Genomic DNA, 16,608 nt, shown 5'->3' with positions numbered 1-16,608 from the left:
TCTGTGACTTGCCCCAAAGCTGGAAATAAATGACTTTTTCGTTAACTTCACCTATATGGAAATCTTCTACATCATGAGAAATGTTCTTTGAGAGTGCTGCACTGATGGGACCTGGTTTAAAAATGTGTTTTAAATCAAGTGGAAGGAAGAGCAAAAGGAGTGAAGTACAGAAAGAAAGGAGATGGCATCTGATATGATCTAGTTAAAACCTGTAGTTGCTTCATCTCTGCTAACAGTTTTAGCAGAAGCCTCCAGGACCAACCCAAAGGCTGATATATTTTTATTGTCTTAATAACAATCCTTCTAAATGATTGTTGAGACCCTCAGCATACATAAACAAAAGTGTTTACACTGTGTTCATGCCTGTGGGTCTAAGTAGAGGTAACTATTTTTTGCACAGCTTTGGTAACTAGGAGTGAAAATTGGCTAAAATTTTGTTGACATTGTGTTTGGTTTTTTTTTTGTTGTGGGTTTTTGGTGTTGTGTTTTTTGTTTGATTGATTTATTGTTTGTTTTGTTTTTTAAGATACTTGCTACCTCAACAGTCAAATTTCAGTTTGTGTGCAGTAATAATCTCATGGCAGATCCACACAGTCAGTAAATGTTCAGTGTACTGGAAACAGAAGTTAGGAGCATACATATTGGAAAGATGTACTTAACTATGCATACATTTCTTCCAGATATTTTAAGGGCATAACTGCATGTTTGCATGAAAACCAACCCTGCAGTGCTCTAGGGTGGTCAAACAATAGGAAAATGGCTATCTGAGCTCTTGCTCAGGTTCCCTTTTTGTATTAGCTGGGCAAGATACATCTCTTTCCATCTCTTGTCAGATACTGTGCTGTACTCCAGCGGCTGGCTTCCCCATATTCATGTCAGGTCAAGTCTGTGTTCTGGCTGTGAACTGGAAATCCTGAAGAAGGACACACTGCCTTTCTTGCCTCTACTGCTTGGTAGGTGATAGATAAGCAGAGAGTGATTACTTTTTAATCTGTGACATATGTCATCTATCTTTGACAAAAAACATGACTCTGAGTATGCAGAAGGACACAGGTATAGCACAATGTCAGTGTGTTCCTATGGCTTCTAGAGAAGAACTGGCTTACAGATTGCCAAGTCATGGCTGTGGGCAGAGCAAGTCCTGGTCTACCATCACTGAACCATATAGGCAAGTCCTGCCCCCTTTTACATATATCGTACATGCTTATCCTTTTATTTCTGGATTTAGATCTAGTACATAAGGGAAACAATGTGCTTAGGTTACCTCAGAGCACAACAGCATGCCATTGCTTAGACTGACTGGTGTCTTGCACATAAATAGTGAATGAGAAGGCCAGATAAAGTGACTGAATGCATGATAGGGTGGTGGAGGCACTGTCCCTGGAGGAGCTCAAAAAACAGGTAAATGTGATGCTTTGGTAGATGGTTTAGTGGTCACAGGAGTGTAGGGCTGACAGTTGGACTTGATGATCTTGAAAGTCTTTTCCAACCTTAATGATTTTATGATTCTATGAAAATGCCGCAGTGAAAGCAAAGGGGTTAGGCAACCCAGGCTTGATCATTGGTCTGTTGCAGCATTTTTGTTGGTAGCAAGAGCTCTGTCTTTGTCTGCTAGAGATGTGTTGTCATCAATGCCTTTGTCCATATCATCATTATTAACATTATAAAAGCCCAGTGAAGCCCCAGTCATGCTTAGGGCCCCGCAGTCAGGCCTGTGGGGTAAAATACTTTCCCTGTCTAGCATCAACAGCACAGCAGCATGAAAGAGATTTGTCTATGTGTGGAAGAGGAGAAGACTTGGACTGGTCACAGCCAGTGTGCTATGCTTTTTATTCTTCTTTTTTTCAGTCTGCTTTACTGTAACTTGTTTTATATGTGCAATTGCGTTCTCAAGCAAGATTGAATTTTCATGCCTGAAATGTTTTGTTATACATCCATACTGAAATAATATTGATGCTTACAACATATCTATGTTGTTACAAACAGCATTTTTTTTGTCTCTTACAGACATGTGTGAACTTACTTGCTTTATTTGCACTTGTTTTCCCTATAATAAAAGCCATCTGCAGTTGGAGCAAAAGATGAATCTTGGCTGAACACAGAAGTATTCATCTTTGTAAACTCTTACTCTCTTTCCAGAAATTAAGAGTTGCTATTTGCTCTTTGCTCTTGCCTATTATCTTGTCTCCATGGCCAGGTTAAGCAGTAGGAGTGTAAGAATTCAGTGAAAGTTAACTTTGCATCTCTGCTTTGCTCAGTTTAAGGCTTTCTGTAGCAGCAGAAAATTATTTTTTTTTTTCAGAAAAGTATTTTTCTCTGGAGGTTTTCTTGTAGATCTAACATTATTATCTTCAGTAAGAGGAAAACAAACACAGTCAACTAATCCGTTGAACCCTTATGTGCTGTAAGCCTATTCATGTATGTGTATATACTGTCTAATTGAATTTGCAATTGTCCACCAGATAACTGGGATCAGACAGGTCAAGCAATGGTCAAGCAATTAATCATTATGTTCACAAATGAAGTGTTATCTTTTGCTAAATATCAGATTTATTTGGTATTAGGATAAATATAAAGAAGCAGTAAATCATATATACATGTATGAAAAACTGCAGAAATTAACTCTTTCCCAGATATATCAGGGGAGGGGAGCAAGTCTTCCCTGACCTCTGATAAGCCATGTTGGGCAGCAGCTAATGCTGCAGCATACATGTTACAGTAAATTTGTCATTGCAGTCCACCCTGCTGTATATGAGATACAACATTGATACAGCTCAACATGGCTTATGTGGATGTTTGAGTAGCTGGAACACTCACAACACTCTCTATAATTCAGTCATAAAGACTGTAACACTATACAAATGAATGGCTGCTGTTCAAATACCAGGGTATCCTCAGACTGGACCAGTGATATCAGTAAGTATTTTTATCTCTATCTGACAGATACTGAAACTGAGGGAGGGAGTGAACATCTCAGCTTAAATCACACAGCAAGTTAGAAACTACTCATGAGTGTTTAATGGATATTATATAGTATTCAGCATGATTTTAAATATATATTTAATATATATATATGAAACACTGATGGGTAGTTTCAAACTTGTTGTGTGATTCCCAGCTGCATGAATCCCTCCTTGAGTTTCTGGATATATAAATAATAAACCCACCATTGTTTATATTTTGATATTTTATCCTTCTGTTGTTTTTTCTCATTCTAGCCTCTTGCTGTTCTTTCCTGCTTGGCAGTAGACATGCACCTAGTAGCTGCCATGTTTTAAGAGGTGCTTTCTTTAGCTCCCTCAATTAATCTGTCGTGGCCACTCAGAAACCAGCAAAGTGCTAGGAGCAATTCTGAAACTCTTTTCTAAATTATACTTAAAATTGCCAATAACTTGAGATTTGATCCATGAATCCAGTAAAACTTTTTAATCTGTAATTTAATCAAGAGCCTATGTTTCCTGACAATTTTGCATGGCTGAGATATATATCAATATAACAAGGCCACTAAAACCAAACAGCTAGCAAAATAATCTGGTGCTCATTCTTCCTGCAAGAATTATACTGTAAATGTAACTAGATCAGAGGATATTGAATTTATTTAGGTTTAGATTTTAGGTGGGATGTATCAAAAGTAAAATATGAACTCAAGAATAAATTGCTTTCTTCTATGAAAACAAAGGCTGTGGAGCCAAGCATATACATTTATTTACCATGTAGAGAAAATACTTACTCCAACTCATTTATAGACTTCTTCCCTTCCAGTAATATTTTTGCAGTCAGTGGGATCTGCTGGATGTCCTTCCCTATTTCAAGTATTAGATATTGTACGTGAGGCATGCAGTTCTCTGTGTAATGCACTCCATCTGTTACAAAACTGCAAGGAACATTTGGTGCACATGCCTGCCAAATGAACTGCTGTGAGCTGCCAAACTATAACATGTTAAAAGGGAGAGAAGGTTCAATTTCCCGATTCTCTGATGCCTGAGAATGCGGCAAATGGAAAATAATTTATTGTGTGCCATACAGTGGAAGAATAGAAAATTATTTATTATTCCCTCTCTCTGGTGTTTCCAGTAATTTCCCCACCTTCCACCCATATCCGCAGTTGTCTCTCTCAGCAGTGAGCGGAGATTTACTGCCACCGGGCATTACTCAGTTGCTCCCTGAGGTGCACAATCAGGCATTCTGTTTTTTCCTTGGAATCTCCTTGCCTTCTCTTTCAAAAATATTGCTTCTCTGCTAGAACTCATGGCTACCAGCAGAGCTGGGTTTTTTTAAGCCTAGGACCCAGACCAATTAGAAGATTCTGGATGCATGATACATTGAACTGGTGCTTAATTAAGGCAACAGAGAATTCAAATAGTTCCTGGGGGAAGCTTGAGACACCTGTTAAGGTAGGAAGCGTGCCCTCAGTCACAGAAGGATGCACCTCTCTGTTTTTTCTCCATTTCCTTCTGCTCAGTTCAAGGGTGGTTTGAGGTGGACAGGAGGACGTGGCACTTTGGCAATTGCAGGCTGCTGATGCATTCCTAAGGTGTGTTCCTCCTACTCAGATTAAAGCCCTGTTCTTGCTGTATTCCGCAGATTTCCTCTGTGGAGGAGTTAGTCCATGGTCAGTGGAGGAATGAGGGGGAAGACAGAACGATTTGAGGAAATGGCTTGGCCTCAATTTCCTCCTGAGGCAGAAGAAAGGAAATCATTTGCATAGGATAAAAATGCCTGCCTTGTGTTCTGCCCCAGCCCACCCCCAGCGATCAGAGGGGAAAGGAAGTATTTTAGCTTCTGAGTTGCGCAGTCTTGGCACCACCTGCATCACCACTGTGCAGAACTAACATCAACTCAAATTAAACATGAACAGACTCAAAGCCCCGTGTTCCCGTCATTCGTGGAAAAGAGGTCTAAAACTTGAGTGAAAACCTACATCTGTTCTGCTCTGGAGACATACACCTAACTAGTATGTGTATGGAGCAAGGGACAGGCAGTCTGAAAATATGAGTAACTGGTATTTAGAATACTTTGCTATTTGATTCCCTGCAGATCGTGTGTGTGAACAGAGGACATATGGTGAGGGGTATAGATGCAAAAGGACAAAACACACTGATGTCAGCAAAACAGAAACAATAAATGAGCTGGTGTACAATAAAATCTGCAACAGACAGATCATCTCTCTTTCATGCTCTTCCCTCATCTCCCATGAATAAAAGATAAGCCTGTCAAGGCTACCATCTAGACTGTGCATTGAAGAAATTTCTGCAGAAACAGTGAGACCACAAAAGCGGTTGAAGATTTTAACAGGTTTTTAAATTCTAGTTTCCCTCTTGGGAATGTTTGCTTTTGGGACATACTGCTTGAATAGGTAGTTCTTGGTTGTGTTGAAAGGGTTGAGGTTTCCCTTTGCCTGTGCAAACAAAGCTGAAAGCTCTGATTTAGATGGAACTATTGTGTGCCTTAATTTAATTGAAGAAACACAATAAACTATAATGAAAACAAAGTGTTTCTGTGCTGTACTGAGGGCGGGTGTTGCACTTTTCAGGGGTGGATTACGAGGTTGACAGGATCTGCTCTAGCACAGTTGGTATTGTCTTTCTCTTTACTGCTTCTCATGGGGATTAATGTTGAAAAAAAATATATATTACAAAAAACAGAGAAAGTAATGATGCATAAAATATAATAACAGAGCAGAATTGCATCTGATGCAGAACTCTGTCTAAACGGTGAGGGAGGTCACTTGTGAGTAATCATGATAAAACCCAGGGAATTATATATATTAAATATTAGGTATCTGTTCTGTCCCTGGCCACTCAGTTTTCAATTTGGCTGGTAGCCCATAGTTTCTCCTGGGTCCTGCCTCCTTACTTCTAGAGGATGAAAGGCAAATGGTAGGAAATGCACCTGCCTGCAGCATTACAGCAGTTCCTCATTGCTTGGAAAGCTGTGTAGCAGTCATTGAAGCAGAGTATAATTTAAGGTCAGCAGTAATACTGATCTGTGTTGGACTAGCTACTAGTATGACTGCAGAGTTAGATGCCCTCCCACCTCTAACTCAAGTCCTGTCGTATACAGAGCACGAGTAAACCCAAGGATCCAGAGACAACAGCAGCCACTTGAGTATGTAAGTAAGAATCTAGCAATGAGTCCAACTTTTATGCCCTAGCCAAGAAATTGAAGACCACAGAGTTCTTAGCTCCTCTCCTTATCATAGGTCTGTGCATATGTGGGAGAAGCAGGATGACATACACAAGTATCTCACACAAGGACCTAAGAGCAAGAAATGACGGATGAAACAAAGGAGGAACTTTACCAGTTGATAAAACAGGGTGTTATTCACTGAAGTTCAGACAGTAGCTAAAGGCATGGTTACTTTCATAAAACTGGACAAAGTATGAACTTGTCTAAACCTGAATTTTTAGCAAAAGCCACAAAATGCAAACCCACAGGAAAAGTGTGAGAATTTGTCTATATTTCAGATTGTACAAGCACAAGGTAACACCTCACTTTTTCCATAGTCTCAACACTTTAAAAGGTTTATTCAGAACTTTCAGGGGATTCAGAGGGAGCTAACCTTCTGGATGGGTTCCTGCAATTAGATGCCAAACTTTGCACATTGAAATAACTTAATTGCCTCAGCAACCGTGTGGCCTGAGACAGATCCTTCAGGATTTGTTGCTTTGGGACAAGGATGATTAATACTGCAGTAAGCAGTGGTGCAATATTTTGCAGCACATCACAAAAACCCTATCAAACAAACAAACACAAACAAAAATGACTTTCGAAGTCAAGTGGATTCTCACTTTAAGCTGAAAGAAATCAGTTACATTTGAGATTACTTAAGTAGTCAGTAATATGTGAGTGGAACAAGGTAGAAGAAGAGAGGAGACAACCCTACAAACAGAGAGGTGTCCTTAGTTGCAACTCCCTAAAAACCAAAAGTGTACATAGACTCCTTTGCAGCTGACTGGCACAAAAGATCTCTCATTTGTCTTAGTGAAGTGTACATGGTGAGGTGTAGAGACATATATTTCTTGAGTTCAGAAGGCACATGCAATCATCCTGGGGTCAGGGTTTGAACTGTTCTGAAACTTCAGTGGCCCACAGGCATAAACATGGTCTCACTCCAGTTTGCAAACTTGGGCTGCAGCAAGGATTGTAGAGGGTCTCAAGGCAACAAATTCACATGAAAAAATAAATAAATAAGGGAAGCTATGTTTCCAAGCCCTACTAGTTTGAGATGAGTAGTAACCTCTGGTGGCTACGTATGTAAGAGGGACAGAGACAGATACTACCCATGCTAATGGTTACTGTTTTATAGATACACAAATATGCCCAAAGATGTTTACTCTCCACTAGGAACATTGTTGGCAAGAATGTGGTTGTTTAAAGTAGACTGTGAGATGCACTTTGTGCATGAATTGCTGCTGCCAATTTAGTGAAGTACATGCTAAGTGGTGCTTAAAATGCCTTCTGATCAATATTATAATGGTAATGCAGAGGCACCGTTTGGCCACATTTTTAAGTGCCTGTGAAATAAAATTCAGTACAGCTAGGGAGAACAAATGAGTAATGGGGGTGTAGATTAGAGACTTTGTTGAAGCAATAATCTGTGACAATCTAGGCTGTGTCAGCTAAACCACAAATGGCAAGATAGAAGCCACTGATTCTGTACTGGCTGCAGTGATGAGTAATAGGATGAATCTTCCTGTATTCTCTCCACATTAGTTTCCATTCTAGATTAAATTTTGTCCTCTGCTATTCTGATTATCTAAATTATGATCTCCAAGTGAGGTTGCCTTACACACCCACCAGTACAATGGTGAGATGTAAATAAGAAAAAGATAGACCAGGAGGAGATATTAGGTCATTTGCTACGGCCCAATTAAGTGGAAAGGAAATCACAGCTTTTAGGAAGCCTTGTCAAACAAAAGTTCCAGGTACTTAATTAATTTTCTAGAGCATTTTTTCAAATACGTTGATTCCCTTCATACCAAATGAAATGTCTTTGGAGATAAGATACTCTTTGCCCTAGATCAGCTAACACACAATGTGGAAAAATAAGTTACATTTTCTATAATTAATGAAATGCTAATCAGCAATGGTTCTTAAGTTTTGTTTCATTTGACTCAAGGTATCAGGAGATAAGCAGGAAGTATATTGCCATCAGAGGGGCTTAAACTTTTGCAAGTATTTTTATAATATTGACTAGAAAAAGGACTTCCACCAATCTCAATAAGTTAAATGGTGATTTATGGCAGTGAGGACAAATTTTCTGAGGTCAGTTGACATTTCAACACCTCAGCTTAAGTCACTCTAATAGGCCCAGGGCTTTGCTTTGAGCTTCAAGAATATGCAAGATAATTGTTCAGAGAATGCAATAAGCATGAGTTTTTGATCACAGAATGTCTTGGATTTGGCCTCCAACTGACAAGTGCACCTGGTGCTTTCCTTCCTGCATTATCTTTTTTTTATTTATTCCTTTTTGGGATTCTCCAGCTCTCTCTTTGTATTCTGCCTATCAATTTCCTTTTTTCATTTCTCATATTTGCTACTGAAAGAGGCAGTTGAAACAAGAGGACTAAAAAAGGACTAAGCACACTTAGCTAGTCTTTTAATTTCTGATCAGCATTAGATAAACTAGCAGTATACTTGCAGACTGCAGTGGATAGGAGTCTTGTTACCTGTACTTACTCTTTGTCATTTAGAAGTACATATAAGTCCAAAACAGTACTGAAAAGTATACAAGACAGTAAATAAAACCACAGTGTGTCAGGAACATCCCTCAGGACTTTACAATAGAATTCAATCTAGTCACATCAGATGTATCCAACTGGAAGTAAAATGAACAGGAGAGGAAACAAGTGAAACTTGTAATAGAAAGGATGTTTTAATAACTGTTCAAGAGATGCACAGCACAAGGTTTTTTACTTAAGACAATGAGATTTGAGGAAGTCATGACTTGCATATGGTGTTGTATATGAATGAGATGGGACAGCTATAAGCTATGTGAACAGGAAAAGAGAAACCTGATGCTACAGCTACTTTTTCTTAGAAATGTCAATGGGCAGACTAAGGGAGAAGAAGAGAGGCCAACACCAAAATGTGGTTGTATTATTTGCATGGATATGGGTCCAAAGGAGACATCTAGATGCCATAGGTGACTTCTGGAAACAAGTGAAATGTTATGTGGAGAAGGAGGAAGAGATGCATCAATATAGAAGTGAGGCTAGAGTGGGAATACATGAAAGAGCAGTGTTGATAATGAGGCAAGAAATAGTGCCATGTTGAGAAAGCCAAATGGCAAGGAGGAAGCAAAAACCCCCTTGCTTTGAATAAATAGGAAGAGCAGAAGAGGTGGTGGAAAGAGCTGCTAGAAAGAGAACAAGGCATGAAGCAAGGAGAATGAAGGGAAAAGACAGAAGACAAAAGTGCAAGCCATCAGAAGGAAAGAGTGGCCAAAGTAGCACAAGTATGGTGAGAGAGTGGAGAATTGACACCAAACAACACTGAATCACTTGGGGATGAATCAATAGCACAGGGGAGTAATAAATGAGAACAGGTGGTAAACAGTTTGCTGGTATTGCCTGTGCACATAGCTCACGAGTGAGTCACTGAGGTGCAGAACATCAGGTTCATGAACAAGACAGAGCACAGAAACTGGTAGGCTGTCTTGACTGTGATTGTCCATACTAGTCTGACAGGTGCCAGCCAAAAAGTGGGGTATTGGCAAACCTCTCATCAGTGTTTCTATGAACAAGTCAGAGTTTGGCTTTATATAAATGCTTTTGAAGATATGGGCTAAACTGATCTGATTTTGATGTCGGGAATGAGTAATGTGTGGACCAGAACCCTGGCCTGTCTGACACCATGGAGAAAATCAAGGAAGCAGAAGGATGAACCATCTTTTCAGCTGTTTCTGAGTCCCTAGTGTAGGAAGCTCCTGGTGTGTAAGGTGGATAAGTTGGTGGCAGAAGCTCCTTAAAGACTGTTCTGCTATCCTCAAAAACTAGAAGACAGCAGTCTTAAGCTGTGTTCTCTTGTTTGCATTTACTAGGTCTCTGTTTTTGAAGGAAGTAGTCCAAAGTGAATACCATTTTCCTTTTCTCTAAGGAATGACAGTCTTCATCTTCCTGCTTAAGGCAGCTTAGTATTTTGCTTGTGTAGAGATCCCACATTTTTGGTCTCAAAAATGGTTTAGCTTTCAGTAGCAGTGTGACATTAGCAACTGATTCAAAAGAAGATTTGACTGTAGCACTGGTTATTTAGATACAACCCCAATTTTAAATTAGCCTGTAAACTACTTGCACTTACTTATCAGCACAAAACATCAAACTAGGAATTAATTTACCTTCATCAATGTGTTTATGAAATCCTTATTCAAAAACGTGGCTGCAAAATGCAAATATTAATTTTGACATCTCATAACGTGAATGTAATATACTTCTGAATTATTCAGCTGGACACTGCAGTATTGGTAGATGATATTTAAATTATTAAGGGCAAATATTTCAATTTCATAGAACTTTTTTTACAGGAACTTTCCCATTTAATGTGATCAGATTGATTGCATTTGTTAAGAATTCCAATCAGTACACTATAGTACAGTATGTACTGCTAACAACAACAACAAAAAGTAATATATAGTAATACAGAAGGGGTTTTTTTCCACAGTTTATACAGGATGTTCTATTTCTTGGGTTTTATTAAAGAAAAAACAAAACAAAACCCCACAATACTACTGCCATAGTTTGGATGTAATTTTTCTTTGTTTAGGTTAGTGGTTATTGTCTGAAGTTTATTACTTACACAGTACCATAAACGTACTTGGTGCATTACAGATAAGCATGCCAGATCCTATGCTGAAGGATGTGTCATTCAACAAAACAGATAAATGTAATGTTTTTGCATTTTAAAATCCACATATCTGTCTGCCTGCTTCTGCTTAGTTACTATTTGATTTACCACACACATTTTTAATGCTTGTATGAATGTAATATTTGGCCAGGCTACAAATGGATAAAATTCTAGATTTCTTTGTCATTTTAGACCCAAAATATATCAGGCCCTGTAACTGTAGTGATGAGCAGTGCTGGACAACATGCAAGCCTGATTACAGCATACAGAGATGGATATTTCATTTTGATTTTCACAGCAAATGCCAGTTCCAGCAGAAAATATTCTGCCTCGCTTTCCAGGCACTTCCCCCAAGAGTCCTCAGAATTAGTCAGTATATGCCATCAGGATGGGCTGGAGAGGTACTTCATCTGCTGAGTGAAATTCTTTGATGCAGACCCTGAGTACCAGTAGCTGACTACCGTGAAGAACAGCGTGCTTTGTCAAGCAACGTTGGGATGCTCCACTCACAGGGCATCAGCAAAAGGCTTTTTAAATCTCCCTCCTCAAAAACTGCTGAATGATACAACATCTACCCCAATGCAGCCCAGGAGCATACTGTGGTGAAATCTCACAGTCATTTGCCTTTTTTCTTGTGGGGGACTTCACCTTCCCTGATGTCTGCTGGAACTACAACACAGCAGAGAGTGAACAGTCCCTGAGGTTACTGGAATATGTTAAAGATAACTTCCTGACACAACTGACAAGTGAATCATCCAGGCAAGGTGCCCTGCTAGACCTGCTCTTTTGTGCACCCTTAGTAAGTTTGCAGATGACACTAAGTTGTGTTGGAGTGTCGACCTGCTTGAGGGCAGGCAGGCTCTTCAGAGGGATCTGGACAGGCTTGATTGATGCACTGAGGCCAACTGTATGAGTCTAAATAAGGCCAAATGTTGAGTCCTGCACTTTGGCCACAACAAGCCCCACCAGTGCTACAGGCCTGGGGAGGAGTGGCTGAACAGCTCCTCAGCAGAAAAGGACCCGGGGGTGTTGATTGACAGCTGGCTGAACATGAGCCAGCAGTGTGCCCAGGTGGCCAAGAGGGCCAACACCATCCTGACCTACATCAGGAATAGTGTCACCAGCAGGAACAGAGAGGTGATCCTGCCCCTATGCTCGGCCTTGATGACACCACACTTCGAGTCCTGTGTGCAGTTTTGGGCACTGCAGTATAGGAAGGAGAGGGTGCAGAGATGGGCAATGTCCTGGTTTGAGCCAGGAAGATGCAAATTTTCTCTTTGCTGATACATTTTTTTTCCTTCTGTGAACTTCTTTTAGCAAAGCCAGTGGACTGATAACAACCAAGGACACTTCTGAAAGAGTGAGGAAGCTCATGTCTGTGGCTTTCCCCCCCATGGGGGAGCAGACTAGACTGAAGGCATGGTCAGCAAATCAGAATATTTCCTTCTCATGGTATTTTCTCTTTGGCTTTCGGTTAGGACATTACAGAAGTCAAGCCCTTGGTTCACTTTCTCTCTCTTTTTTTCTGCTTACTGTCACTTCTATCACCCTCTCTTTGGCTCTCTCTCTGTTTTCTCCATATTTCTTCATAGCCAACAGCCAAGGACCCCATCCATGAGCTCGGACACTTCCCCCTTGGGCCAGGAGTTATAAGAAAGAAGAGTTGCTGTGAGAGTCGCTGAGGGAGGAGGGAAGGGATCAAGTTTTGCACATCCCTTTTATATATATTCCTTTATCACTAATAATTAAAATTAGTTCGTTTCACTTTCAAACCATAAAGCCGCTCTCTTATTTTTTCTCCCTCTTTACCTAGCTTGGGGGAAGGGAATGTGGATCGAGAGCATTATTGTTATTGGTTTGACTGCCAACCCAGAGCCAAACTGTGATAGGCAACCAAGCTGATGAGGGGTCTGGAGAACAGGACTTATAAGGAGATGTCAAGGGAGCTGGGGCTGTTCAGCCTGGAGAAAAGGAGGCTGAGGGGAGACCTCATTGCTCTCTACAACTATCTGACAGGAGGTTGTAATGAGGCATGTGTTGGCCTCTTCTCCCTAATGACTAATGATAGGGCAAGAGGAAATGAGGTTCAGATTGGATATTGGGAAACATTTATTCACAGAAAGAGTGGTGAGGCATTGGGACAGGCTGCCTAGGGAGGTAGTGGAGGCATTGTCCCCTCGAGGTGTTAAAAAAACAGGTGGACATGGTGTTTCAGGCAATGGTTTAGTGGTTAGGGGTTGTAGTGTGGATGGTTGGACTTGATGATCTTGCAGATCTTTCCTAACCTGGATGATTCTATGATTCTATGACTTCAGCAGGTTGAAGTTACAGCTTCAAATGCAATTGAGGTCACCAGTGCCAGCAAGCCCCAATGAATCTGGCAGCTACCGGGCAAACTGAAGAAAGCTGCATTTCAGAGGTCTTTCAAGCTTTAAGATCCATCTTTACTGCTTTGCCTACTTGGAAATGATGTGAGACCAAAAGTTAAGGCCCTGGTCCTGAAAATGCTTCCTGATCCAAATGTTCCCACTGAGGTAATTTCTGTGAGGTTCTTCTGGTTGGATGTGTGCTGGCCTGAGATGCTAGATACAGTCAGCCCAGCGTGAGATACACGTTACATTTGAGAGAGGAAGGCTAAGCAACTTCTATGGCTTTTGCCCTTCTGGGTCTGAGCAATGTCTTTCAGCCAATAACATTAACAGTTGATAGTAATGAATTCATTTGAAAATCTTGATTTGCGCCCATTCACTGTGTCTTTAACAAAATCAAACCCATTGTGCCAAGTAGGATGGTGCATAAATAAATAGACAACTCATAGCAGCTGTGAAGCCAGTGCTTGCTAGAACTGTGTATAGCAGTTCCCAGAGACCACTGGGAAGTTGTAGAGGAAAAACAGTTTTAAAATAACATTCTAGAGTACAATTTTTAAGTCAACTAATAGTTTGGAATGTAACTGCGTCAGTGGATTTGTTTAAGTAGAATACATGTGGAATAAATGGAATATTGACATCAAGCAAATATTTAAAAGGATTGATCAGAAATATACTCTTCCCCCACACTACCCATCTTCTAGGCACTACAGAATTGGGAAAGTGATTCAGACATCATCCTGCATCTTGAAATTTGATAGAAATTCATTTCCACCCCACTCCTGAAGGATTGTGAGTCAAAGGATCATTAGCTTTGCTAAAGCAAAAGAAAATGTTGACTTCCGATTACTGTGTGCCTAAGCTTTTGAAGACAGTGAAAAGAATGTAATATTAAGTGCATTCAATTCCAATTGGAATTACCAGTTCAGGACTATATATATATATTTTTTTTTCCCTCTCCTTTCCCTCTCCCCCCATTTTTTTTTTTTAAATGTTGATTGCTTAGCAGTTCCCATTGTGACACTAATTACTGGGCTTGCATAAATTTTGTTCTCGCAATACTTGGCTTTTCTGAAAATCTAGCCTCAATTACAGAAGCTAAGAAGTTTTTTAAATGTATTCCTTATTTTAATTCTTAAACTCAGCTCATAATTGAACATGACATTATAACACAGTTACAGATCTCCTTAACAGTACCATGAGAAATTGAAGAACTCTTGCCCTGGGTTCCCAGTCTAGCCTCGAGCATATGGAAGAGCCTCCAGTTGGAATGATAAACTTTGGAAATGTTTCCCAATAGGTCACTTCACACAGTTCAGGTCTGGGATGACTTTTACTTTTGAACACTGGAAGAGTTATATGTTGTACTGCCTTGTTCTCTGCCTACAAGGGTGCTTTGCACCCAAATGCTTGGCTTGACTCAGCCTTGAAGAGGTTTCTGGACATCTATTTTGTTTTGCTACATCAAAAATGTCCATATAAACCATTCATAGTGGATGTGCCTACTCCAGTATGCTAGTTCAAACTGAGTTTAATAGCCTTTTTTTTTTTTTTTTTTTTTTTTTTTCAATAAGCTTATGTGTTTCTTTGCTTCAGGAAAGAACAGTAAAACTATATTGAAAAAGGTGAACTGAGTTCTTCTGTACTGGGGTATGGTCAGCTTCAAGATTCTGGTGAAGTCTTCACTGGGGCAGGACTTTGAAGCTGAAAATGTTAGTGTTGATACAGGAGGTTTTTAAATCCTGGTACAAAGAGACATATATTTAATTATACAAAATCTGTGACTAAGTAGGGCACCTCATGTTGGTACATAAAGATACAAGAATTCTTGGAAAGGACTAATAGTAACAGGTAAATGATCTTATTTCTTCTGTTCTTCTTGGGACCAGAAAAACGAACTGAATACAAAAATTATTTTGGTTCATTTGATAAAGTTATGCCATGAGTTGTAATTATGTGGTTCCTAGTTATAACTGTAGAGCTCCTCAGATTAGTTTATGTGATAAAGAACAGAAGTGACTTGTAGTTTCTGATTAAACAGTCCTGGTTTTAGTATGAGTGAAGGCTTGGGCTCTGAATTAATTATTGCATTAGTCATGAGAAAAGCTATAGGTGTGCTTTTCATTAGCACTGTAGAACATCATTCAGTACACTCCGTTATGTGTACTAGCCATTCCTTAGTGACTAATCACAGAGATGATTTCTGTGATATTTGAAATGCAGATCATTTTGCCCCTTCTCGACATGAAATGTGGGTAACTTCAGATTCAGGGTATATGATGGTAACACATGGTATATGATGAGACCTTTAAACTTGTTTGGGATGGCTTCAAGACTAAGTTAATAAGATCACACTGTAAGTAATCATGCCAGCCAGTAATATACACTCCATTATTATTTATTTAGTATATGTCACATACTTAACCAACAGAAAATTTAAAATTTGTTAAAGATTTTTTTTTTTTTTTTCCCATCAGTCAGGCAACATTATTGTCATGTGCAAGAGAACTTCCTAGGCGGGGAAAATTTTAATTAGTGTCAGTATAATATCTTTTAAATTATTTTGAAAAATTCTCTACATAGTAACATATCAGTCTTTTCTAGCCTTGAAGTGTATGTTGAGTATATCACTACACAGATGGGGTTCTTTTTTTTTCTGGTGGTCTTTGTGCCAGTCTTTGAGATATTTTTCTGTTAAACCATTCATGATTATCAGTGAATATTCTCACTCTTTAACTCATTAATTTACATGAATAGTCTGTACATGGAGCTGGGGGAACACAACACTTTTCAATGAAAAGTTGGTGGAAATTTGAAAGACAGGAACAAGAATTTAGTTGGTGAGAAGCTGTAATAAGCAGTGTACAGGTGAGAATACCAAAGTCTAATGCATGGAGAATCAGATCTGTAATTTCTTTCAGAATTTAATTGTGAAAGAAAAAACTTCTGGCTGGTCCTCAAGGCATCAGTGCACTTTTTACCCCTTCTGGTGCCAACCAAAATAATTTAGTGTACTCAAAAACAGTATTGTAAATTATTCATTTTAGGAGCCATGTATCCTAGTCTTGGCAAGTGGCATCAAATATTCCAGTAGACATGTAGTGATGTTCTGGTTTGGTGGGTTTTTTGGTAGCAGAGTAAGGGCCCCAGGAGTGGCTCCGGTAAGAAGCTGAGAAGCTCCTCCTGCTCCAAGCCCACCTAAAGAGCCATTAGAGGGGACAACAGATGCGCCTCAGCCATTAACATATGAAAGAACAGCTACAACACCTAAGCAGAAAGGCACCTGGAGGGAGAAGAGCTGTGCTGGGGAGAAGAGCTGTGCTGGAGAGGGAGTGGTGCAGGTGTTTGGTGAGGAAGAAGGGGAAGAAGGTGCCCAAGCAGAAGTTTCCCTGCA

This window comes from Apus apus, chromosome Z (assembly GCF_020740795.1).
Source record: "Apus apus isolate bApuApu2 chromosome Z, bApuApu2.pri.cur, whole genome shotgun sequence".
In the NCBI taxonomy this organism is placed as follows: Eukaryota; Metazoa; Chordata; class Aves; order Apodiformes; family Apodidae; genus Apus; species Apus apus.
Note: the sequence above shows the minus strand (reverse complement) of the source record.